This window comes from Entelurus aequoreus, linkage group LG02 (assembly GCF_033978785.1).
Source record: "Entelurus aequoreus isolate RoL-2023_Sb linkage group LG02, RoL_Eaeq_v1.1, whole genome shotgun sequence".
NCBI classification, from domain to species: Eukaryota; Metazoa; Chordata; class Actinopteri; order Syngnathiformes; family Syngnathidae; genus Entelurus; species Entelurus aequoreus.
In genome coordinates this window covers 66227950-66253131 of record NC_084732.1, presented here as the reverse complement: position 1 = coordinate 66253131, position 25182 = coordinate 66227950, and the positions used below count along the sequence as shown (strand labels likewise).

Genomic DNA, 25182 nt, shown 5'->3' with positions numbered 1-25182 from the left:
ATTTGTGTGTATATAGCATAATTTAAGAAATGTCTGGACTCTATACTATAAAATAGGAATGAACTAAGATTATGCGATAACCCTATTAGGGGTGACAATATTTTTCAATCTGAATTGTGAGCATCATGCACACTAAAAAATGTTGGGTTAAAAAATAACCAAATTTTAACCCTGGTTCAGAAAAGGACGAACCCCTTATTTGAGTTATTTTAACTCAACATTTTGTGTGAAATTTTTTAACCCAACTTTTGCGTTGAATTACTTAACCAACAAGTTGAGTTATGATAACTTAAAGTTGGTTGATTAATAACCCAACTATTTGGTTGAATGTATTTAACACAAAAGGTGAGTTATGCTCACTACAATGTTGGGTTATTCAAAACCCAACTATTGGGTTGCACAATTTAGTGCTCCTTTACCCAATAGTTGGTTAAAAATTGTACATTCTACTGCTGGTTTGTCCTACTCCTTCCCAACTACTGATCAAAATTAGTTTTATTCCATTAAAATATACTCAAAAGCAAGATATGAATGACATTTTTTTTTACAAGAATTGCCATGTATGTTAAAGTTAAAGTACCAATGATTGTCACACACACACTGGGTGTGGTGAAATTTGTCCTCTGCATTTGACCCATCCCCTTGATTACCCCCTGGGAGGTGAGGGGAGCAGTAGGCAGCAGCGTAGCCACGCCTGGGAATCATTTTTGGTGATTTAACCCCCAATTCCAACCCTTGATGCTGAGTGCCAAGCAGGGAGGTAATGGGTCTCATTTTTATAGTCTTTGGTATGACCCGGCCGGGGTTTGAACTCACAACCTACCGATCTCAGGACGGACACTCGGTCATAGTTGTCACAGCAGGGTCGCATTTTACTGCGTGGATCGTTCTCCCAGGATGCCGACGGGACTCCAGAGGCAAGGTGCAGGTAAGGAAAGGATTTCTTGTCCATAAATCATGCAGGATACAAACAAAAGAGCACCAGCATGCCGATAGCATGGGAAGCTAACGGAATAGCAAACAAAAAGGCAAAGCTTAGCTCAGGAATCATATTAGTAGCCATCGTAACTGTTGCGTGGAAACAAATAAGTAAGCCAGACTGAGTGTGACGAAAACCAGGGAATAAGTAGCTCTCTGATTAGTGCCCAGGAGCAGGTGAGTGTCCCGAACACTAATCAGAGGCAGGTGAAAACAATCTGCAGTCATGGCAACTAAAACACAAAACCAGGGGTGCTCAAACCAGGAACTGAGGGAGTCAAAAACTAAACAAATCATGACATTAGTAGTTCTATACAGCATGTCCAAATATTTTCATGTACATAAGATGTGTGATTGTAAATAATGTTAAGGAGATTAATCATTTCAAGAAAAAAGTACCTTTTTAATAAAAAAAGCCTTTTACCCAAAAATGTGTTACTCATTGAAAAACAACCCAAAATTGGTCCATAGTTTTGAAAACCCAGAAATTGAGTTAAAATAATATCCTTACAACCCCAAAAATGGATTGCTCTTCATAAAAATAACTCAAAAATTTAACCCAACACTCGTAACTCATAAATTGGGTTATCAAAATAACCCAGCATTTTTTAGTGTGTGCCAACAGATAGTAACCCCACTGTGATGCAATGGTGCAGACTGCACACGCCAATGAATATATACATATGCCATATACTGTATATGTAAACATATAACATTTATACGTGTATGTATATGCATTTATTTTAAGCTCTAATTAAATGTCCTTAAGGGACACTGAATGCTCAATGTGTTCCCATTTAAAAAAATAAACTCATGATGTCAAATTGCGAAGCTATATATACACATTCAGGTTGTTAGCATCTGTATTGTTCACAGCTCTATTCCATTATAAGGTGTTCAGCAAAGCACTCCTGTAGTCCAACAATGGAGACTGAATGCTGTTCGCTCACTCTAATAAGGCAAGGAGATGAGTCATCAGCAGAGTTGAGGCTTGGATATAAGCAGAGTGGAGTGAGTGTGGCCTCTGGCTGAGATGAAAACCTCTGGAAAAGAGACAAAACCTATGGTGACTCGCAAAGATCTGTTTCCCTTGTTTCATCGCTGGGTCTCTGCTCTTTTACCGTAAATCAATACGGTTATCATTCCTCACGGATTCAACTAGAATGATTCATTTTGTTTAAATAACTACACTTCAGCGCATGTGTGACACTTGGATTATTTTGATTACAATGTACCCTGCAAGATAGGTCATAAAACAGTGACATAGCACTAATGTTTTAGAAACACACTCAACAGATAACGTGATCTGACCTAATAATTATTATGAAAATTTCCCATACCGCCCTACTGACTAAACTGAATGGGGTGACGTCTGCAAGCACTCCTGTATTTTGTCACACGGAAGTCGACCAAGACCATAGCCTGGCTGCTGAATCACAATAAAAATGTTCTCTATTTGTGTGCATCATGCTGGAAAAATGTGAAGTATGTAAAGTATTAGGACGGGCAGACATGTTCCGAGTCACGTATACGTCATTTACAAGAAGTGAAGGAAATTATAAACACGGAGGATTCTACTGTTTGGAGTGAGAGGTGCCCTCCAACCTTCCAACATGATACTTTGTGATTAAAGTAATTTAATAAAAGTTGACTCTCAGGATACGGAAGCCGGTGAGTCATAGGTCAGCGCTGAATAGAAGGTGAGAACATTGGAAAGCCTGAGGCGTTTAGGGAGTTAATGAGCCCTTGTGCACCTCCGAAGACTTATTACGTCCTCTCTGGCTCGATGCTACAAGGTTCTAGTTTTATTCACAGCTTTAATGCAGCACCCCCAGTTCCTTACTCCCAAACAATTATGAACTGTCTTATTTGTTTTTATCCCATCTTGAATCATCCATTTCATGCCTTAGAGATGAGTTCCAAATATTGAATTTATATAGGCACCAACTGAATTCTGTTGGTACTACCAAGGATTGATTCATGTAAAATCAAACCGTGCCATATTTTGATAAATTTTGTTGTGCATGACGTCATGCATGGTCGCAAACTTGGCCAGCTCAAATACGTAGCGGGCAAACTGGCACTCCAGCAGCACACAGCAAAACTGCCTCTAGGTAATGTTAAGAATTTTACTATCAACAAAGCAAATATGTCTGTATACGTACAGTAAGGCTTCACTTTTCAAAATGTGTTAGCTCGATGCTAATTTAAATTTGCCATACACATGATACTGATTAACATTAGCGATTTTGCATGGCAATTTTAAAACCTTCATATTTCAATCAATTCATCAATCAAAATGTACAGTATTTGTTTAGCCCTTAATCACGAGTGCCTCAAACCCTGAATCCACAATTGGGCAAGGAAAAATTCCAAAAGCCTGAGTTGGGAAAAACAAGAAACCTTAGGAAGGGGTCGCAGATGTGGGGACCCCCTCCTGGGTAACCAGCTGCAATGGATGCCGAGTGGTTACATTATTGAATTGTTACATTCATGATAATGTGAGAGTCCAGTCCATCAGAAAGTCAGAATCGTAGGGGGAATTTCTTCCATGTAGACAAGTCGACAATGCAGAGACGTTACCAACTGATGCATAGGAGAGTGGTCCACCCTGGGTCACGACTTGGGACAGCTAGCACGTCTTCCAGTCTGGTACCTCTCCAAATGTTATCCGTTTCCACCTGGTATCCTCTCCATGCAGGAGAGGAGGGACAGACCAGAAAAGAAGAATGGCAGGTCAAATGGTCTAAACAGAGGAATATTTAAAAGCTAGAGTATATAAATTAATTTCAAGGTGGGACTTAAACCTTCTACTGAGGCAACATCTTTAAGTATTGCCGGTCGAACATTTTTGAGTACTGTAGCCCGAATAGAAAACACTTTGGAGCCTGCAGACTTTGTATGGGCTCTGGGAATCACTAATAAACAGGCGTTCTTGAACACAGATTTCAGAACGAGGAGTGCAGCACAATACACGGGACGGCGTGGCGAAGTTGGGAAAGGGGCCGTGCCAGCAATCTGAGGGTTGCTGGTTCAATCCCCAACTTCCACCATCCTAGTCAAGTCCATTGTGTCCTTGAGCAAGACACTTCACCCTTGCTCCTGATGGGTCCAGGTTAGCGCCTTGCATGGCAGCTCCCGCCATCAGTGTGTGAATGTGTGTGTGAATGGGTGAATGTGGAAATAGTGTCAAAGCGCTTTGAGTTTCTTAAAAAAAGGTAGAAAAGTGCTATACAAGTATAACCCATTTACCATTTTACCATTTACAATCAGCAAGATAAGATGGTACTAATAAAACAACCTTAAAATAGCACCTTAAGTGCAATGGGAGCCAGCGCATGTGGACCAGTATAGGCGTAATTATCTCAAACCTTCTTGCCCCAGTCAAAAGTCTAGCAACCGTAATATTTTCGTTAAATTAATTTGGTAAGAACAACTACAACCAAGACGCAGATGACTAGTTTCAGCTTAATGACAAAGACTACTCCCTGACTAGGCAACACACTGTAGTCTATAAGCGACACACACTATATGCTAATTTCTTGAAATTATAACTGCATGCAAATTCTAGTATATAATACGTGCAAATGACACTTTAGAAGTGTAAGAAATCAAAATATAACAACTAAATAGCAACATTATCATTATCCGCTCACTGTTAAATGTTAACAAAACATTTTTTTAATTATTAAATAAACATTTATAAACACATGAACACACACAGAAGTACCAAACATTGGTACCATTAAGTACCGGTATCGATTCTCAGGTACCAAGCATTGATACCTTATCGATTCAGATGTGAAAAGTACCCATCACAAGTACATACAGTGAGACAAATGAAAATATATTCCACTGCTGATTTTGTAAGTTTAGCCTGTTAGAAGGACATAAACTGTCTACATTGTTATGCATATTTTATTTTAATAACAAAAAATATGCGTATTTGTTTATGCAACGAAATATGACTTTGATATTTTGGTCTGTTCTTCTTTGCAGATACTCTCAAGGTTTTAAGGCTGTTGCTTGGCAACTTGAAGTTGCAGCTCCTTCCAAATAATTTCTATGAAATTCAAGTTCAGTAGCCAGGTCACACCAGGATCTAAATGTGGTCCAACTTGAACCACTCCGATCAATCTTTAGTATTCTGGTTGAGACCAGGAGGTTCTAATCAAATATTTACCTCAAACAGTGATGTCCACCTGTACCCTTTCTGTAAATGTGTTCTTCCCAAACCACTCATGGGTTTTGCCAACAGAGATTCCAATCCTTGCGGTTCTCTATGCATCCAGTCAGTTCTGTAGCGCTCTTCACTCCCGCATCCGTCCTTAGTCCATCCACAAACATTGGTGTGGGACATCCTCTTTGTCGGTACCCGCGTGTTGGCTCCCAGAACACTAGCTTGCTTGCAGTAAGTTCTGGGTGTCTGTGGCATTGACCTGCAAGTTTCTTTCTCCTGGATTCCACCGTGTCACTCAGCCTTGGTAGCGCCTCATACAGATGCTTGCTGGTAACATACTCGTTCTGGTTAATGTTCAGTATAACACACAGCATTCTAATGTAGCATACATCCAGAGACTTTTCAAAGGCGGACTTCAGGGTCAAGGTTTCAAAGCCATAGAGGAGCACAGATTCCACAGTTGCTTAGAAGAAGGTAATTTGATGTGTCAAGAGAAGTCGGTTTTCCACACATTAGACAGGCCATTCAGAGCTCTCCATGCCAAAACCTTCCTCACATTAATGTCCTGTTCTGATGAATTGACCCAGGTACTTAAAGTCACTGACTTCTGCCAGATGGCGGATAGTCCAGAGGGATGTTATAAGTGAGGACCTCTGTTTACGTTGCATTCAGCCTGAGACCGACCCTGGGGAATTCTGCTTCGACTCTGTTCAAAGAGCACTTGTACCTGTTTTACTCGATCAGACAACAGCCAGATGCCAACTGCATAGTCCAGGTTTGCTAGGACTACAGAGAGGTTTCTTCTTCATTTATGAATTTATGATAATAGTCATGCTGGAAGACCCATCCACACAACCCATCTGCCACCTTCTGGCTTGGGCCTAAGAGGTTCTCATCAAAGACTAAAAGTGATGAAGTCTTCCTTTACCATTAGCAGAGAGCATAAAAGCAGGTCGTTACCGCTTACATCAGGGGTCCCCCGAATCCGGCCCGCCAGCGTCCAAAATCAGGCCCACGGGAAGTCTCAAGTATTAAAAAAATAAATAAATAAATAAAAAAAAGATATATATATATATATTTTTTTCCTGTCTTTTCTTGTCCACTTTGTACCGCTTGCATATATATATATATATATATATATATATATATATATATATATATATATATATATATACGGTATATATATACGGTATATATATATATATATATATATATATATATATATATATATATATATATATATATATATATATACGGTATATATATACGGTATATATATATATATATATATATATATATATATATATATATATATATATATATATATATATATATATATATACGGTATATATATATACGGTATATATATATACATACATATATATACAGCCCGGCCCCCGGCCAAATTGTTTTAACCCAATGCGGCCCCCGAGTCAAAAAGTTTGGGGACCCCTGGCTTACATGTTTGACAGTAGGGATGATGTCATGATCCTACATGACAGTTTGTTTGTTCACAATTTTTCTGTGTTTTGCATCATTTTGTGGTTCTACTTTTTGTTGGATTCCTTTTTTTGCTGCACTTTCCCTTTCTGCTCTATTTCCTGCCAGAACGGCTGTTTTCTAGCCTATGACACCTGTTGCTGCTTGATCCTTGTACCTTGTGCCTTGTGTTTTTCTTCCATGCACATAAACGTTGCGCTAGATTGGTTTTGCACTATCTGTGCTTTAATTAAACAGATTAATTAAGCCTTCACATTGTCTTCTGTAATGTCTTTTGATCATGATTTTTTTTGGCTTTGTTCTGTTTGGTTTTTAAAGTTAAAGTTAAAGTTTGGACTCTTTTTAGATCCTGTTTTCACTCCCTTGCTTTGTCACCATGACGACCATTAGTTTCCTCTGTTTCAGGTTTTAGACTCACGCACCTGTTGCCAATCATGTCACTATTATTTAAGCCTGTCATTTTCTGTTGGTCGGCCTGGCGACATTACTTCTGTTACCTCTATTACCCATGCTACCCATGCTACCTCTAATACTTTTGATTACTCCTGATACCATAGTTTATGCTTCATGCCATGCCACGTAAGTTTTTGTTTTTTCACGTCACAGTGAGTATAGTTTTGTTTCATGTCCATAGTTTCTGTCCAAGTGCTAGTTTGTGTTTTCTTAGTCATTTTTGTTCTCCGCTTTGTGCGCGCCTTTTGTTTGTTCTTTTGTTTAGTCAGAATAAACATGTCTTTACCTTCACGCCATGTCCAGTCTGGTTCGCTTGCATTCCGGGAAAGCAATCCACGCAGTAATTTGCGTCGCCATAGACCCCGTCATGACACCTTCCTTGCTCTACACCCTGGGTCCAGTCCAGAGAACGTAACAGATTATGTTGTGTTCTTTGGGTCTTATTCAACATTTGTCAGGCCCGGAATACGGCTACTTGAGTTTATGACAAAGAGCTCAATTCATATCTTATCTGACTTCATCACATCCTACCAAGCCTTCTCTGAATCGTTCAGATCTGAATGAACAGATTTCTGACATTATCAGATTTCTTGAGCACTTTGCAAGCACTGTCGGATCTCAGTTTAGTGCAAGTGTCAATGTTTTTCTTATAGACTGTGATGTAACTCTGAGTTGCCCGGAATCATCCCAAGAAGTAAGAGTGACTGACTCAGTACGTGCCCATGCACTAAATTATTCTGATTTCTCTAATGGTATGGCTCTAAATAAGCCTCCTACAAGCCATGGATAAATAAACACCTTAATCCGATCATGTTCGGTTTTTGAAAAGTCGGACTAATACACCTGGATTATGCTATTGGAAACTAGACCTGAGAGGACCCTTCGTATCACGCACGCGCCAGTTTCAACGAGCGGCATACAACCCGGAAGCAGGTACCATTCAATAAAAACATAGCAACAATTGTAATAGAGAGGAGACTGTTATTTGGTTCACACATTCAAAGAACAGAACATTTTGGAATGCATCGATAGTAGAAAAAGAAACATATTTTTTTAAGAAGGTAGCTAAGGAAATGTAGAATGCCGGCTTAGTTCAGACTCCCGAACGAAATATGAATGAGATGAAAAATTAGGAAGCAGGTATATTAAAGGCAAATAATAAAGCGTACACAAACCTCTTTACGCTGCATTTGTACACTCCAAACTGTTTAATAATAACTTTGTATTCCACAAAACTGGCAAGAATAATAGCGACCTTACTTTGGAGCAGTAATGGCCGGGGCATGAACAATCTTTTCCTTCGGATGTAAAACTCCTTCCATCAATCCACAGAGCCTTTTTAATTAACTTTGAGACATTCAAAATTTTTGTTTTCAATGATTTTCTTCCGAAAATTCCTTCGAAACAACTCTCCCGCCGGTCTTTCTTTGCATTGACCCTGCAGCCACCCCGATACATTCTCGGTAGTAGTGTCAAGTTCGTAGCACAATCTAAGAAAATTGTTTTGATGCAGTGTGCTATTAAACATCCGCATAGTCATGAGAGACATGATATTTGTAATCTGTCAATATTACAGCGAAAATTAGGTACAACAAGTTGTAAGGATCATAGGTCAACCGGAAAAGCAATTCATGTATCCGTGCTAAAATGAAATAAGCTCCCCCAGTGTACGGGAGGCACATGGCGTATGACCAATAGTCGCATTAGAGGGAGTGCATGGACACTTAGACTTAGACCTGGAATGCAAGTTTAGACATTTGGTCGATACCAGCACAGGCGTGAGTAAGAGTGAATCAAGTAATGCTGGTAATACTAGGCCCCGAAAACAGTATAGAGCTAAAATTCCAAATAACACAGCTGCTTCCAAACAACGAGCTACAAAGATGTTTCAAACTGTAAACCATGCACAAATATTATGGGACCAAAATTCAAAGCCCAAAGGAATATTTGGGGGTCACCTTAATATTAGAAGTGTTGTCCAAAAGACTGAACAAATCCAGCAGTTACTGTCAGACTCTAATCTGGATTACCTTTGTCTATCGGAGACATGGTTAAAACCTATAACACCTTTTGCACTAATTAATGTCCCGGGGTACAAAATTTACAGAAAAGACAAATCAAGTGGGAGAGGGTGAGGAGTTATGATTTATGTAAGGGAAAACATTAAAAGTGAACAAATAACCCTCCCAGTAGATCATCTTGAGTGTGTTGGAATTAAAATCACATTGTCCTCAGAAATGTATTTCACGGTAATTGTAGCATACCAACCGCCCACAGCTAAAGACATTTTTCTCAATTCATTTTCAGACATCCTCAAACAGCACAGTATGAAAGACTGGATTGTTATGGGGGACTTTAATCTGGACTGGTTAAATAAGTGGCGTAGAAAGAAATTTAAGGATATTATAAACGGCTTCTCCATGACACAAATGATAAGCAACCCTACTAGAATTACACATTCCTCCCGAACCTTGCTAGATTTGGTATTTACTAATAAACCTGATCGCATAAAAAAAACGTACAATTTACTAACAGGCTTATCAGACCATGACATCACATTGATAACACGGAAGTTGTCAAGATTTAGGCATCACAGCCAAAAAGGTACACAAAAGTGCTTGCCCTATATCCCTAAAAAAGACCAACACTTAGTAGAGAATGAACTTAAAACTGTCCCACAGAGTGACATAAATTGGATAAGCACCGAACATGCCTGTGATGACCTAATGACAAAAATCAAAGAGATTATATGTAAATACACTAAAACAAAACCCAGAAAGAAAAGTGCTAAAATAAAAATACCTTGGATTAATGAAACAATTTGGATTCTAATAAAAAATCGGGACTCAGCTCTCAAAATAGCAATTAAAACAGGTCTAAATACGGATCGTAGGATTTTTAAAAGTTTGAGGAACAAAGTTACAATGCTTATGCGGAAGTCTAGGGCTGACTTTCACTTAGAATTAATCAAAGCTGCAAAAGGGAACATTACACAGTTATGGAAGACCATTGACAAACTCACTGGAAGAGAGCAAACAAGAAAAAACACTATAACGTTAAATATCAATGGCACTACTATCACAGACAGTCTGGACATAAGTAATCATTTTAATGAACATTTCATCCAGTCTGTACAAACCTTGAATAAAAAATTCCCTCAAAATCAGTGCAAAGAATTGCCATTTATTCAGGTTGGACTAAGTTTAGAATTAACAAATGAAACAAAGGTAAACAAAATCCTCTCTGCATTACAAAACTCACGATCTAGAGATATACACGGTCTGGACACTTTCTAGTCTTACTGCTCCTATAACAACATTGATAAACAAATCAATAACAGAAAACACTTTCCCTACCATGTTGAAAACTGCCACTATCATCCCAATCCATAAAGCATGAAATAAACAAGACAAACAACTACAGACCAATTAGCCTTCTCCCCGTTATATCCAAAGCAATAGAAAAAGTGATCGTTGAGCAACTCACAGAACATTTGGACTATGAAGACCTCCTACATCTCATGCAGTTTGGGGTTCGGGCAAATCACTCGACCGAAACTGCATGTTGCCTTCTACTAGAAACAAAACCTTGACAATGGAGGTGTAGTTGGAGCAATATTCTTATACATCCGCAGGGCATTCGATACAGTCAGTCACCCCACGTTACTTACAAAATTAACAATTTTTAAACGACAGATACTCTGACCTGGATTATGTCGTATCTATCTGGTCGGACCCAATGTGTCTGATTGATAACACAACATCCAGTCTCACTGCTACTGATATTTACCTGCCACAAGGCTCTAATATCGGCCCTCTTCTTTTCTCAATGTATATAAACGACCTGCCATCTGTATGTGAGGATGAAAAATGGCGGCGCATGGCTATGGCTATGCTGCGGCTCGCTAATGCTCTTGGGAGTGTAGAGCGATTTGGCAAAAAACACCCGTCATTTCTGTCAATTTCATGGCTGGCTCAAAGCGTGAACACTCTGTGATCACATACGACCGACAGACAATTCTGGATGTGGATGGATCGGGTCGTTATAGACTGAAAGATGCATGTACGGTGGACCTCCTCGCTAGCATGGGAATACTTTGCGGACTACATCGAGCGGCCTTTGTAGCAGCGGAGTCAAGTGCTAGCGGTGACCGCCAATGGAGACGACGTAAGCGGTGCGAGCGGAAGCAGAAGCGGGGTTGCCGAGCAGGGCTAGCAACAAAGAGAAAAGCTAACCAAAGAAGCGTGGAGTCTCCGGGTAAGAAGCCATTTAAACTAGAACTAGCCGGCGTCAGGCTGGATAATCCCTGCACACATAGCAATTCTCTTAGAATAAAACACAACTCACATAATGTTTTTTCTTTTGTGACCGTGTCAGAGGCAGACATACATTGTACTGAGGTAGCTAACTATGATGCGTTCAGTTTATCGCAACATCAAGCAAACAATCTGAATATCCCCGTCATATCAATTCCTAGATATGGTCGAAACTATTTAAAGTGCAATACGCATAATAAACGCAACATTATTAATATTGCTACTTCGGATCATTTCAACAAACAATCCTCAAAACAGCCCACTACCTATAATATGGGCTTTTTAAACATAAGATCATTATCTTCCAAAACGTTATTAGTTAATGAAGTCATTAGAGACAACAAACTTGACGCCGTTGGTCTCGCCGAGACCTGGCTCAAACCAGACGATTTTTTTGCGCTAAATGAGGCATCTCCTCCTAACTATACCAATACACATGTTGCCCGACCTCTTAAAAGGGGAGGGGGTGTCGCACTAATATACAATGAAAACTATAATCTTACACCTAACCTAAATAATAAATATAACTCGTTTGAGGTGCTCACTTTGAGGTTTGTCACACCGCTGCCTCTCCACCTGGCTGTTATCTACCGCCCCCCTGGGCCCTATTCAGACTTCATCAGTGAATTCTCAGAGTTTGTTGCTGATCTAGTGACGCACGCCGACAATATAATCATAATGGGGGACTTTAATATCCATATGAATACCCCATCGGACCCTCCATGCATGGCGCTCCAGACTATAATTGATAGCTGTGGTCTTACACAAATAATAAATGAACCCACGCATCGCAACGGTAATACGATAGATCTGGTGCTTGTCAGGGGTGTCACCACCTCTAAAGTTACGATACTCCTGTACACTAAAGTAATGTCGGATCATTACCTTATAAAATTCGAAGTTCTGACTCATTGTCAACAAACTAATAATAATAATAATAACTACTATAGCAGCCACAACATTAATGCTGCCACAACGACGACTCTTACTGACCTATTGGCTTCGGTAATGGCACCATTTCCAAATTATGTGGGCTCTATTGATAACCTCACTAACAACTTTAATGACGCCCTGCGCGACACCATTGATAGTGTAGCACAGCTAAAGCTAAAAATGGCCCCTAAAAGACGTACCCCATGGTTTACAGAAGAAACTAAAGCCCAGAAATTATCATATAGAAAGCTGGAACGCAAATGGCGTGCGACTAAACTTGAGGTTTTCCATCAAGCATGGTGTGATAGTTTAATAACTTATAAACGCATGCTTACCTCAGCTAAAGCTAAATATTACTCAAATCTCATCCACCTCAACAAAAATGATCCTAAATTTCTGTTTAGTACAGTAGCATCGCTAACCCAACAAGGGACTCCTCCCAGTAAGCTCCACCCACACAGCAGATGACTTTATGAATTTCTTTAATAAGAAAATTGAAGTCATTAGAAAAGAGATTAAAGACAATGCATCTCAGCTACAACTGGGTTCTATTAACACAAATACGACTGTATATACAACGGATACCGCCCTCCAAAATAGTTTCTCTCTCTTTGATGAAATAACATTGGAGGAATTGTCAAAATGTGTAAATGGGACAAAGCAAACATGTTTACTTGACCCAATTCCTGGGAAACTTATCAAGGAGCTTTTTGTATTATTAGGTCCATCAGTGTTACATATTATAAACTTATCACTTTCCTCTGGCACTGGTCCCCTAGCATTCAAAAAAGTGGTTATTCATATTCTACTCAAAAGACCTAACCTCGATCCTGATCTCCTGGTAAACTACCGGCTCCCACCTTCCGTTTATCTCGAAAATCCTCGAAAAAATTGTAGCACAGCAGCTAAATGAACACTTAGCGTCTAACAATCTCTGTGAACCTTTTCAGTCCGGTTTCAGGGCAAATCATTCTACGGAGAAAGCCCTCGCAAAAATGACTAATGATCTATTGCTAACGATGGATTCTGATGCGTCATCTATGTTGCTGCTTCTTGATCTTAGCGCCGCTTTCGATACTGTTGATCATAATATTTTATTAGAGCGTATCAAAACGCGTATTGGGATGACAGACTTAGCCTTGTCTTGGTTTAACTCTTATCTTACTGACAGGATGCAGTGTGTCTCCCATAACAATGTGACCTCGGACTATGTTAAGGTAACGTGCGGAGTTCCCCAGGGTTCGGTTCTTGGCCCTGCACTCTTTAGTATTTACATGCTGCCGCTAGGTGACATCATACGCAAATACGGTGTTAGCTTTCACTGTTATGCTGATGACACCCAACTCTACATCCCCCTAAAGCTGACCAACACGCCGGATTGTAGTCAGCTGGAGGCGTGTCTTAATGAAATTAAACAATGGATGTCCGCTAACTTTTTGCAACTCAACGCTAAGAAAACGGGAATGCTGATTATCGGTCCTGCTCAGCACCGACATCTATTTAATAATACCACCTTAACATTTGACAACAAAACAATTAAACAAGGCGACTCGGTAAAGAATCTGGGTATTATCTTCGACCCAACTCTCTCGTTTGAGTCACACATTAAGAGTGTTACTAAAACGGCCTTCTTTCATCTCCGTAATATCGCTAAAATTCGTTCCATTTTGTCCACAAGCGATGCTGAGATCATTATCCATGCGTTCGTTACATCTCGTCTCGATTACTGTAACGTTTTGTTTTCGGGCCTCCCTATGTCTAGCATTAAAAGATTACAGGTGGTACAAAATGCGGCTGCTAGACTTTTGACAAAAACAAGAAAGTTTGATCATATTACGCCTATACTGGCTCACTTGCACTGGCTTCCTGTGCACCTAAGATGCGACTTTAAGGTTTTACTACTTACGTATAAAATACTACACGGTCAAGCTCCTGCCTATCTTGACAATTGTATTGTACCATATGTCCCGGCAAGAAATCTGCGTTCAAAGAACTCCGGCTTATTAGTGATTCCCAGAGCCCAAAAAAAGTCTGCGGGCTATAGAGCGTTTTCTATTCGGGCTCCAATACTATGGAATGCCCTCCCGGTAAAAGTTAGACATGCTACCTCAGTAGAAGCATTTAAGTCTCATCTTAAAACTCATTTGTATACTCTAGCCTTTAAATAGACTCCCTTTTTAGACCAGTTGATCTGCCGTTTCTTTTCTTTTCTTTTCTACTCTGCTCCCAACCCGGGGTGGACCGCTAGCCTGTCCATCAGATGGGGACATCTCTACGCTGCTGACCCGTCTCCACTCGGGATGGTTCCTGCTGGCCCCACCATGGACTGGACTTTCGCTGATGTGTTGGACTTTCACAATATTATGTCAGACCCACTTGACATCCATTGCTTTCGGTCTCCCCTAGAGGGGGGGGTTACCCACATATGCGGTCCTCTCCAAGGTTTCTCATAGTCATTCACATTGACGTCCCACTGGGGTGAGTTTTCCTTGCCCGTATGTGGGCTCTGTACCGAGGATGTCGTTGTGGCTTGTACAGCCCTTTGAGACACTTGTGATTTAGGGCTGTATAAATAAACATTGATTGATGATTGATTGAAATATCCAGATGTATGCAGATAACACGGTTATTTATACTTGGGGAAAGGACGCTAGAAACGGTTGCCAGAAAACTTACAGCAGCCATGGAGAAGGTGGCAAGATGGCTACATGACTCTTGTCTTACATTAATCATTAAGAAAACGGCAACATATTTGTTTACAAAATATAAAATGTCATCCTTTCCAAATATAACGGTTAATAAGGAAATAATACAAAATGTTAGTGAATATCGTTACCTGGGTGTCATTTTAGAGCCAACACTTGGCTTTAAAAAACATATCAAACAGATGTGCCAGAGTCTTAAATACAACATAACAACGTTCAAATGTATCAGGAATTCATTAACACTGGAGGCAGCTCAAACTTATTTTAATGCAATGATTATGTCTCGTTTTTATTATTTTATAACATGTTGGTCGCAGGCAAGCAAAATGACACTGAGGCCATTGGATACTTTGCACGAACAATCGCTCAAAATCCTTGACCGAAAACCACAACACCACCATCACTGTTTAGTTCTCCAAAAATTTAGATTGTTAAATTTAGCTAACATTCAAAGATTTGCATCAATACGAATGGCCCATCGAATCCTAAATAACACTGCACCAGCGCCACTTAAGCACTTTGTCCAGTTTGCATCTGCTGTGACAACTAGAAACACACGAGCCTCCACCAGGGGGCAATGTTGCGTACCCAGATGTAAAACCTCTTTTGCACAATCAGCCTTTTCATATAAAGCCATAAAGGAATGGAACGACCTCACAACAAACTTGAAAAGTCTAACAGATTTCTCTTCATTCACAATTGAAGTTAAAAAGTGGCTTTGGAGCAATCAAAGCTGCTCACACGGTCACTAAGGTGGGCATTATGTTTGACACATCAACTTAATGTGTATTATATTTATCCATGAGAGCATTTTTGTTGTAAATTGTGAGGTGAGTCTGTTAAAATCACGGTTGTTTTTACAAATGATGACAGATGTAAACAAACGTATGTATTGTCTTTGTGTGATGGTGTGGTTGTATTGTATATTAAGTATGTGTCCATGAAAGGGCATTTTAGGACTTTTCTTAATTTGATTACATGCTATAGTATGATTTTATTGTCATAATTTTATTGCAGGATTTTTGTATCCCTTTAATTTAGCTAGCCAAGGACTGCAGATGGAAATTAGCTATTTAGCTATAATCTGGTACAGAACATATCTGTCTTTGAGCTTAATGTTTCTGTGCATTGTCCCTTCAAATAAAGACTAAACTAAACTTCCCACGTAGGTGGCAAAATATAAAAAACGTACTGTTTGAGAAAACAGAGTAATTTAGCGCATGAAAACGTAAGGACTGTTATTTTGCATGTGTTCCATTTTCAAATTCACCTTGCTAACAGTGGCCTGTTTCTCTGCAAGCTTCTTGCTGAAGGGAAATTATATTATGCATATGCCATACTTGCCAACCCTCCCAAATTTTCCGGGAGACTCCCGAATTTCAGTGCCTCTCCCGAAAATCTCCCGGGACAACAATTCTCCCGAATTTCTCCCGATTTCCAGCCGGACTTAAGGCACACCCCCTCCAGGTCCGTGCGGACCTGAGTGAGGACAGCCTGTTGTCACGTCCGCTTTTCTTTAATATAAATAGCGTTATTGCTCAGTCACGTTATAACATCTACGGCTTTTGGAGAGTGCACAACTGCACACACAACAACAAGAAGACAAAGCACGAAGAACAGACAGTCATGGCGACGACGAGTGACAGGGAAAAGAACGAGGATGGACAATTCAAACTCACTCCTTTCCTGCAAATGAAATTTCACAGATGCTGCCTGTAATAGAGTGATCTAAGTTGTTTGTTGCCATCTCCTGGTGAATGTTGGGTATAGTGTTCTGTGGTTACTTTTTGGTTGGCCAACAGTTTACGTTATATTGCGCACCCTGATGGCGAGTGTGGGAGTCGGTTCTGAAGTATGAAGTAAAGAGACGCAACTTCATCACCTCGCCTGGTTATTGACTCTAACCCAGAATATTACACTGCCCATACCTACGCTCCTTCAAAGGCTGTGCTTCTGGCTGCAAAGCATTGCACTTTCAAATACAACAATGAATAGAGGAGTGTTATGTGTGTGTGTATGTGTAAATAAATGAACACTGAAATTCAAGTATTTATCTTATTTATATGTATGTATGTATATATATATATATATATATATATATATATATATATATATATATATATATATATATATATATATATATATATATATAGCTAGAATTCACTGAAAGTCAAGTATTTATTTTATTTTATTTATATATATACCAAGAAATACTTGAATTTCAGTGAATTCTAGCTATAAATATACTCCTCCCCCCTCGTCCACCTCAAACCCCCCCAATCTCCCGAATTCGGAAGTCTCAAGTTTGGCAAGTATGGCATTAGTCATTTGGTTAAATTATGTGTGCAAGTTGTTTTTTTTCTCCACCTACTCATGACTGAAGAGTTGGTTTGTGTGTGGTTAGTTAACACGACATCTTATAACCAATTACCTCATGTTCCGTCAGTCAGTATTTGCTCATCTCTTCTTCTTTGTGATCACTTGTTGCAGCCCAAAAAGGTCAGAAGTCTCTTCGAGATACGAGATTTACTTTTCTTTCTTTGGGTTGTTAAACACTCCCTTTCCCCTTCAGCCAGCTTTTGTGAGATATTTATGTAAAGCCATTCACAAAATGTTACTCACAAGCCAAATATGTAAACTAACATTCGCTAGCCACACTCGACGCTTAGTCCCACCGCGGTTGATGACAAGTTTCAATATTTACATTTTTCAATGTCATCAAGAATGCACCAGACTTAACAAAGGATGACAACGCAGCCCAGATCTGACTTTGTTCTGTAAGAGGAAGCCATTTTTCATTCCTGAAATAGCGAAAGTGACTTTCACCGTGCAATCAGAGGTATTTACAGGCCCCGGCTTGTAACTGTCACAATGCTTGGGGATGAACGCCATTTGGTATGTCAACAAATTCTCTGAGCAGTTTTTAAAGTCTTTATACAGACGACTTGAGAGAAGAGGTTAAGTGACTAACCCAATATTTATATGGAAAATAAAATTATATATATATATATATATATATATATATATATATATATATATATATATATATATATATATATATATATATATATATATATATATATATATAATTAATTCAGAGGAAGGTTGTGAATTATAAAAACACATTTTCTGACCTAAACCCGCACAAGCAATAAAAATATGATTAATGGTAGTATTTTATTGTTAGTGGCTTAACGTTGTGCATGTATGGTAGCGTAGTTACAATTATCAGACAAATCACATTCTTTAGGTCTAATTTTAGTGTTGACCATTGGGAGTGGCTTCAGGGGATGTATGTGTAACGTACTCTACAGTATTATAAACACTGGGGCCGTTAACAGGAGGTTCTCGGTTTATAAACAAAACTTTGTTCCTCTGGCACAATTTTTTGTGTATGTCAAAACTTATACCTAAATTTTAGCTAAATCAACACCTAAGTCACAAATACCATAATGTACACATAACACAGGAAGGACGCACATAGTACAGCAATACAATGAAATACGACTAATGAAAACAATTATAATTTCTCAAAGTCGAATTCAGAGGAGGAGATATTTTTAAATGTTCAAAGATCAGCTTTTGGCAAATTACTTTTAAAAAGGAACTAATTATAGTTATTTGTTTCTTTGCCAAAAAAATAAGTAAATGAACTACGAACGGAATTACTCTTCAATAAATGTAATTAATTATTTGAGAAGCAATTATTGCATTGCTTGAAAAAAAACTTCAAATATCTGGCATATGCAGTTGAGAGAGGTTTCAGACCAGTGTGTTCGTGTGTGCTTTTAAAATACGGTGCCCGTTGTTAAGTGACATCACGCCCCAGACAGAGCAGCATTAGCTCAGCTGTGTTTGTTAGCATATACTCGCAGTATGTGCGGGCAGTGACGGCAGCTCTGTTGAATCTTTTCACTGGATTTTTTTAGCGCTAGCTTATAAAGATATTGAATGTGTCTTGACAGCTGTGGTCTCCTTGTCCACATTTGGGATTTTGTAGGATTGCAAGCTTGTCACTTCCATCATTGGTTTGTTGTTCATTATTCTATCAAAGTATTAATGTATATGTGTGTCTGTGCTTACATGTTGTGTGTTGTTTGCTGTGTGATGTTGCCTCCTCCTATCTTATCTAAGGTTAATTTTAGTGTGGTGCTGGTTGTTGATTTTGTTAGTAAAAATATATTTCCTGCATTTTAACTTGCTGTGCTTCTGACGCTGTCTGGTTGACATAAAAACCACATCAAAAGTAGCGTGCCACATTAAATCAACCGAAATGGTAACAGCGTTGTAACATCCATCTGTCCATTTTCTACCGCTTGTCCCTCGGAGTCACGGGGGTGGCTGGAGTCCATCCCAGCTGCATTTGGGCGGAGGGCGGGGTACATCCTGGACAAGTCGCCACCTCATCACAAGGCCAACACAGACAGACAGACAACATTCACACTCACATTCACACACTAGGGACAATTTAGTGTTGACAATCATTCTATCCCCAGGTGCATGTCTTCGGAGGTGGGGGTTGGGTGGTCAGAATGATGATCCATGGCAATCTGGTTGCTTCATTATTAGTTTTGCAGGACACAACCGGGCCCGTTCATCCTTCTACTGCGCAGTGCACACGCTCCCTCTCTCTCGCCCACTCACTCACTGACGTCACACACCCAACACATTGCCATTCTTGCAAACACACATACACTACTCTCATAAGTTAACCAGCTCCCCTGCTGTGCACATGTAGATACATAATACGTAGATACATAACATGTAAATACGTAGACGTGCACACAGCTGCTTGGCTTGATGCCGAATATTGGTAGAGTTAGGACCGCCCATCTAATATCAACTAATACAAGTGAAATGACTGAATTTGGTAAAAATTTATTTTATCTTTAACAAATGTGTGTTTTATCTGCTACATGGCTTATTTGTGTACATTTATAAATAGTTTTGTTTTTAGTACTGACTAAATTTTTATTTTTCTTAAAGCACAGACCAGGAGTGGCAACCATAAATAATGAAGCATTTAATATAATGTTAATAAAGCTTTTTTATCCATCCATCCATCCAGCCATTTTTTACCGCTTATTCCCTTCGGAGTCGCGGGGGGCGCTGGAGCCTATCTCAGCTACAATCGGGCGGAAGGCGGGGTACACCCTGGACAAGTCGCCACCTCATCGCAGGGCCAACACAGATAGACAGACAACATTCACACCAGTGGCGTGCAGTGAGGTTAATGTCTGGTGAGGCACGACTGCATCATCACAGTCAGATTTACAAACATATGAACCTGCAGTGCAGGTGTACCTAATGTTGTGTCCCTGCGGTCGTTCGCGGCTCCTGCAGCGCGAGCATTGTTGTTTTTGCACTTTTTGGCTTCTTGTTAAGTGACTTTTTTGGGTGGATTCGGTCTTGCACGTGGAGGGTTTGGGTGTGGGCTTTGGTTGGTGTGGCGCTCCCGTCGGGCGGTGCATTCTGCGGCGGAGGTGGCGGGGTTATGAGACGAGCCTCCAGTTTTATGATCGCTCAGCACAAGAAATATGTTACACACATACAGTTGTTGACAAAATACACTGTACATGATATACCTCAGCTAACTAAACTATGGAAATGTATAATATAATTCATATAGCAATACGGTCTCACTGCACAGCAGGCCAGCAGTTAGCCGAGTCATTGTGCACAATCCATGTTGAGGCACAAATCAGTGACGTGCCTCAACTGGCTGCTGATCACCGCACCGTCTCTTCTCAGTATTTGAACGGCAAATGTAAAAATAAAAATAAAAATAATCTAAAACTGGTGAAGTTAAATGGAAAATAACTTTAGTATAATCACTGGATACATATAACAATTTAATTATTATTTTTTTCTTTTTACTTTTTTTTTTCTTTCCATGATGGCAGGTGAGGCCGTGCCTCCCCTGCCTCTAGTGACTGCACGCCACTGATTCACACTCACATTCACACACCAGGGCCAATTTAGTGTTGCCAATCAACCTATCCCCAGGTGCATGTCTTTTTTATTATAGACTAATATAATCCTTGATTATGGCAGACTATATGTAATATGGAAAATTGTTCTTTGAGTGCAACAAGAAAAGCCCAATGTGTTTAACGCCCTTTAATTTATATTTGAACCTTTTAAAATTGTTTTTTGAGTACAATAGGAAACATATGTTTATTGTATTGTAAGATTTTCTGTTCAAATAAAGCATTAAACAGACAGGTAATAACAGTGCTTGTGCAATTCTCTGACATTTTTTGGTGCCAAATAAACCACAAAATTAGTGCTGCAGCAAACATTATGTTGCTACTGGTCCAAAACAAAAACAAAAACAACACGAAGCTGCAATCTTGTTCAGCTGATTACTGATGGTTCATTCATGGTTCATTACTAATGTTTAAAGGGGCTGTTTGCAACCTTTCAGGGTGCTAACTTTCCAAAGTGTTGTTATATCCCGCCCTCCTCACAGCAAAATAAATACATGCGCGTTTATGTGTTGTGACAACAACTAGTATGCACATATTCATGTATTTATTTAATTTGATGATTGAGTTTGTATTGGTTGTGTTGACTAAAATAACTGAATACATAGTGGTAACATTTCAAATATTGTGAATGATCAGGATAATAATAATAACAACACAAATGATTATTATTATTATTATTATTATTAGAAACCATAAATATAATATAATATAATTAGAGATGTCCGATAATATCGGACTGCCGATATTAACAAACTGCCGATATTATCGGCCGATAAATGCTTTAAAATGTAATATCGGAAATTATCGGTATCGGTTTCAAAAAGTAAAATGTATGACTTTTTAAAACTTCGCTGTACGGAGTGGTACACGGACGTAGGGAGAAGAACAGAGCGCCAATAAACCTTAAAGGCACTGCCTTTGCGTGCCAGGCCAATCACATAACATCTATGGCTTTTCACACACACAAGTGAATGCAAAGCATACTTGGTCAAAAGCCATACAGGTCACACTGAGGGTGACCGTATAAACAACTTTAACACTGTTACAAATATGCGCCACACTGTGAACCCACACCAAACAAGAATGACAAACACATTTCGGGAGAACATCCGCACCGTAACACAACATAAACACAACAGAACAAATACTCAGAACCCCTTGCAGCACTAACTCTTCCGGGACGCTTCAATATACTACCCTCCCACCTCAATCCCGCCCACCCAACCCCACCCACCTCAACCTCCTCATGCTCTCTCAGGGAGAGCATGTCCCAAATTCCAAGCTGCTGTTTTGAGGCATGTTAAAAAAAATTATGCACTTTGTGACTTCAATAATAAATATGGCAGTGCCATGTTGGCATTTTTTTCCATAAATTGAGTTTCTTTATTTTGGAAAACCTTGTTACATTGTTTAATGCATCCAGCGGGGCATCGCAACAAAATTAGGCATAATAATGTGATAATTCCACGACTGTATGTATCGGTATTGGTTGATATCGGAATCGGTAATTAAGATTTGGACAATATCGGAATATCGGATATCGGCAAAAAAGCCATCATCGGACATCTCTAAATATAATTATTATTAAAATGGATGGATTATGATAATAATAATAATAATAATAATAATAATAATAATAATAATAATGGATGGATAATAATAATTAGTAGTTATAGTTATTAATATTATTATTATTTGATGAAATGTCAAAATAATTTCTGTGATGGGCGACCTTTTTTTAGCTTGGGCGCTTGCCCCCTAATATGTCTGTGCACTTACCCGCTCAATTGACGTGCTGCATGTCTGGATCAGATTAGTCCATGAGAGGTTGAATTTGAAACACGCAGTCATTGTCAAGATCCTTCTTTAACATTGTTGTTTTGCTATCAACTTCCTGCGTTAAAATCACTTCCTGTCGTGGTGCTCAATCAGTATTTCCTGTTTGGTCTGTGTGTTTTGAAGCACCTTTACTTTCTGTTCCATGCCTTACCAGCACGCCTGATGCACATTGTTAATTAATCCTAGTTCCCTCTTTCATTGCTAGATTGTTTTACTTTGTAGACTGTTGCTTGGAGCGCTGTACCTGTATGTTGCACCTGCTTCTTGAGACAATTACATCTAGTTTCACTTGCAATCCGCCTGCCATTCTCTGCATCCTTGGGGACACTCTGCAAGCAACGCTCACCAAACCTTGAAAGTCATAACAAAATTGTTCAGGTTGCACAAGGTGCTTGGTCTTTTTGCCAGAGAAGAAGCATCTTTTGGTGAACATCTTTTAATAGATTTTGTGCACACTTATACTGTGTACAGTTAACTGTATTCATGTATTTTGTCATATAATTGCAATATATGCAGCTGCTACTCATTACCGCTGAACGATTAACAATTTATTTGACTGAGTGAGGTCATGAAAAGTCAGCTCAAACGTTGGAAGAAGAGCCAAGCCATCAGTGTGTACATACTGCCTATCATCTGATACTCCACTGGCATAATAAACTGGCAAAGGATTGAAAGAGAAGCCACTGAAATCCAAGAGTACATCCAAATGGCCACCATTTATGAACTGCTAAGCCAATACCTCACTAAGTAGAAACCCCCAAAAGTTAGATCAAGAGGAACATAGACCATGCATGGAAAGTACCGCCAACAGTTAAAATTGGCTGCTAAGGACGAATCCTACCAGTGGTGGAAAAAGGCTAGTACAAAAAACAAAGCATCCGATTAAATTGGAAATGATGTAAATCCAGACATTACAGAAATATGAACACAAAACTGTACGGAGAGTTTTACATGCAGAAAACAATGCAAAAATATTTATCATCACTTTAACCTTTTTTTTAAAGGCTTTTGCTGGCAAAGACGGGAACACTGGGGTACTGTTCCCTGTACTTTGCAACAAGTTATTTCTTGAGTTCACCTTCTTTGTCAAACTGCTGGCCCCTGAAACTTTCTTTGGCCCCACGGTGGCTTATTTTGCAGTCGCATTCAAAAATCTCAGAGACTGAGACATCAACGCATGGGATTCATTGTTTGGCACTCAATTTAGCGGGCAAGTGGATAGTTTGTTAGAAGGAATGTTTGCATACAAAAAAAAACAAGGCAACATTTTGGCTGAAATTTTTATTACCAAAAATAATTATTTAAAAAGTGAGGCATTCGAAAACCGAAGTTCTGTTGTTAGTCTTGTCAAAGTTTTGTATTAATTTTTTTAAATTAAGTTTATTCTACATATTTTGGGCCTAGATTAAGCAAGTTCAAGCTGAAAATGGCTTATTGAACGAAATATATCATTAGGCATGTAATGAGACCACACCAATTAGTGGGCGTGGTTCAGAGCGTGGCCACTGATTGGCTCAGTGTAAAGATTACTACAGCAACTTACGAGCTTAATTGGTTTCATGATAAAGCTCTTAACTCAAAACACTTGTATCTCGAAGCAACGTCTCATTGAAACAAAATTGAAAACAATGTAATTAGTGTTTGCCCTCCCCCCTTCCTCAAAAAGCACAATTTTAACATGTACCATGCCTCTTAAAAATAAAAATAAAACTTTTAAAACTATTATTGCATACAATAGAATGTGCTACAAACAACTATAGTCGTTTTATGAAGTAACATAATCACGTACATCATTTATCTAGGAAACTGGACTGCTATGATATCGCTTTCCAGCTGCTTCTCCGTCAACCACACCGTCAGCAGCTTTTTCATAATTTCATGGATACAAGTCAAATATTATTTTAACGTTCTTGGCTGGCGTTAAACTCATTCTGATTCAGTATGGTGCAAACAGCCAGTGCTACGCACAAAGTGCTTCCCCGAGTTAGCTAGCTAAACGCTCTGTCATGTTTATGAAGATGTTGTTCTTTAATTTTAATACATTTTATCCTCTTTTTCTCAGCACTGAGAAAACTAAGTTGTGTCAAAATGTGGTTATAAGATAATGCTAGCGAGTAAAACCGTACGTTTTGGGCGTATTTTACATGTTCACATTTGCTAGGCCAACTAATGGTGGGATGCCATCCATCCATCCATCCATCTTCTTCCGCTTATCCGAGGTCGGTCGCGGGGGCAGCAGCCTAAGCAGGGAAGCCCAGACTTCCCTCTGCCCAGTCACTTCGTCCAGC

At 39.3% G+C, this 25182-nt stretch overlaps 1 long non-coding RNA gene across 1 annotated transcript; it reads right to left on the bottom strand.

Annotated features, from left to right (window-relative positions):
• Positions 1-978: 978 nt before the first annotated feature.
• Positions 979-17525, bottom strand: LOC133664263 (uncharacterized). The gene is made up of 3 exons (XR_009828563.1): positions 17497-17525; positions 1929-2021; positions 979-1005 (listed from the first exon to the last, which is right to left on the bottom strand). It is a non-coding gene; the product is annotated as an uncharacterized LOC133664263 (long non-coding RNA).
• Between the last annotated feature and the right edge of the window lie 7657 nt (positions 17526-25182).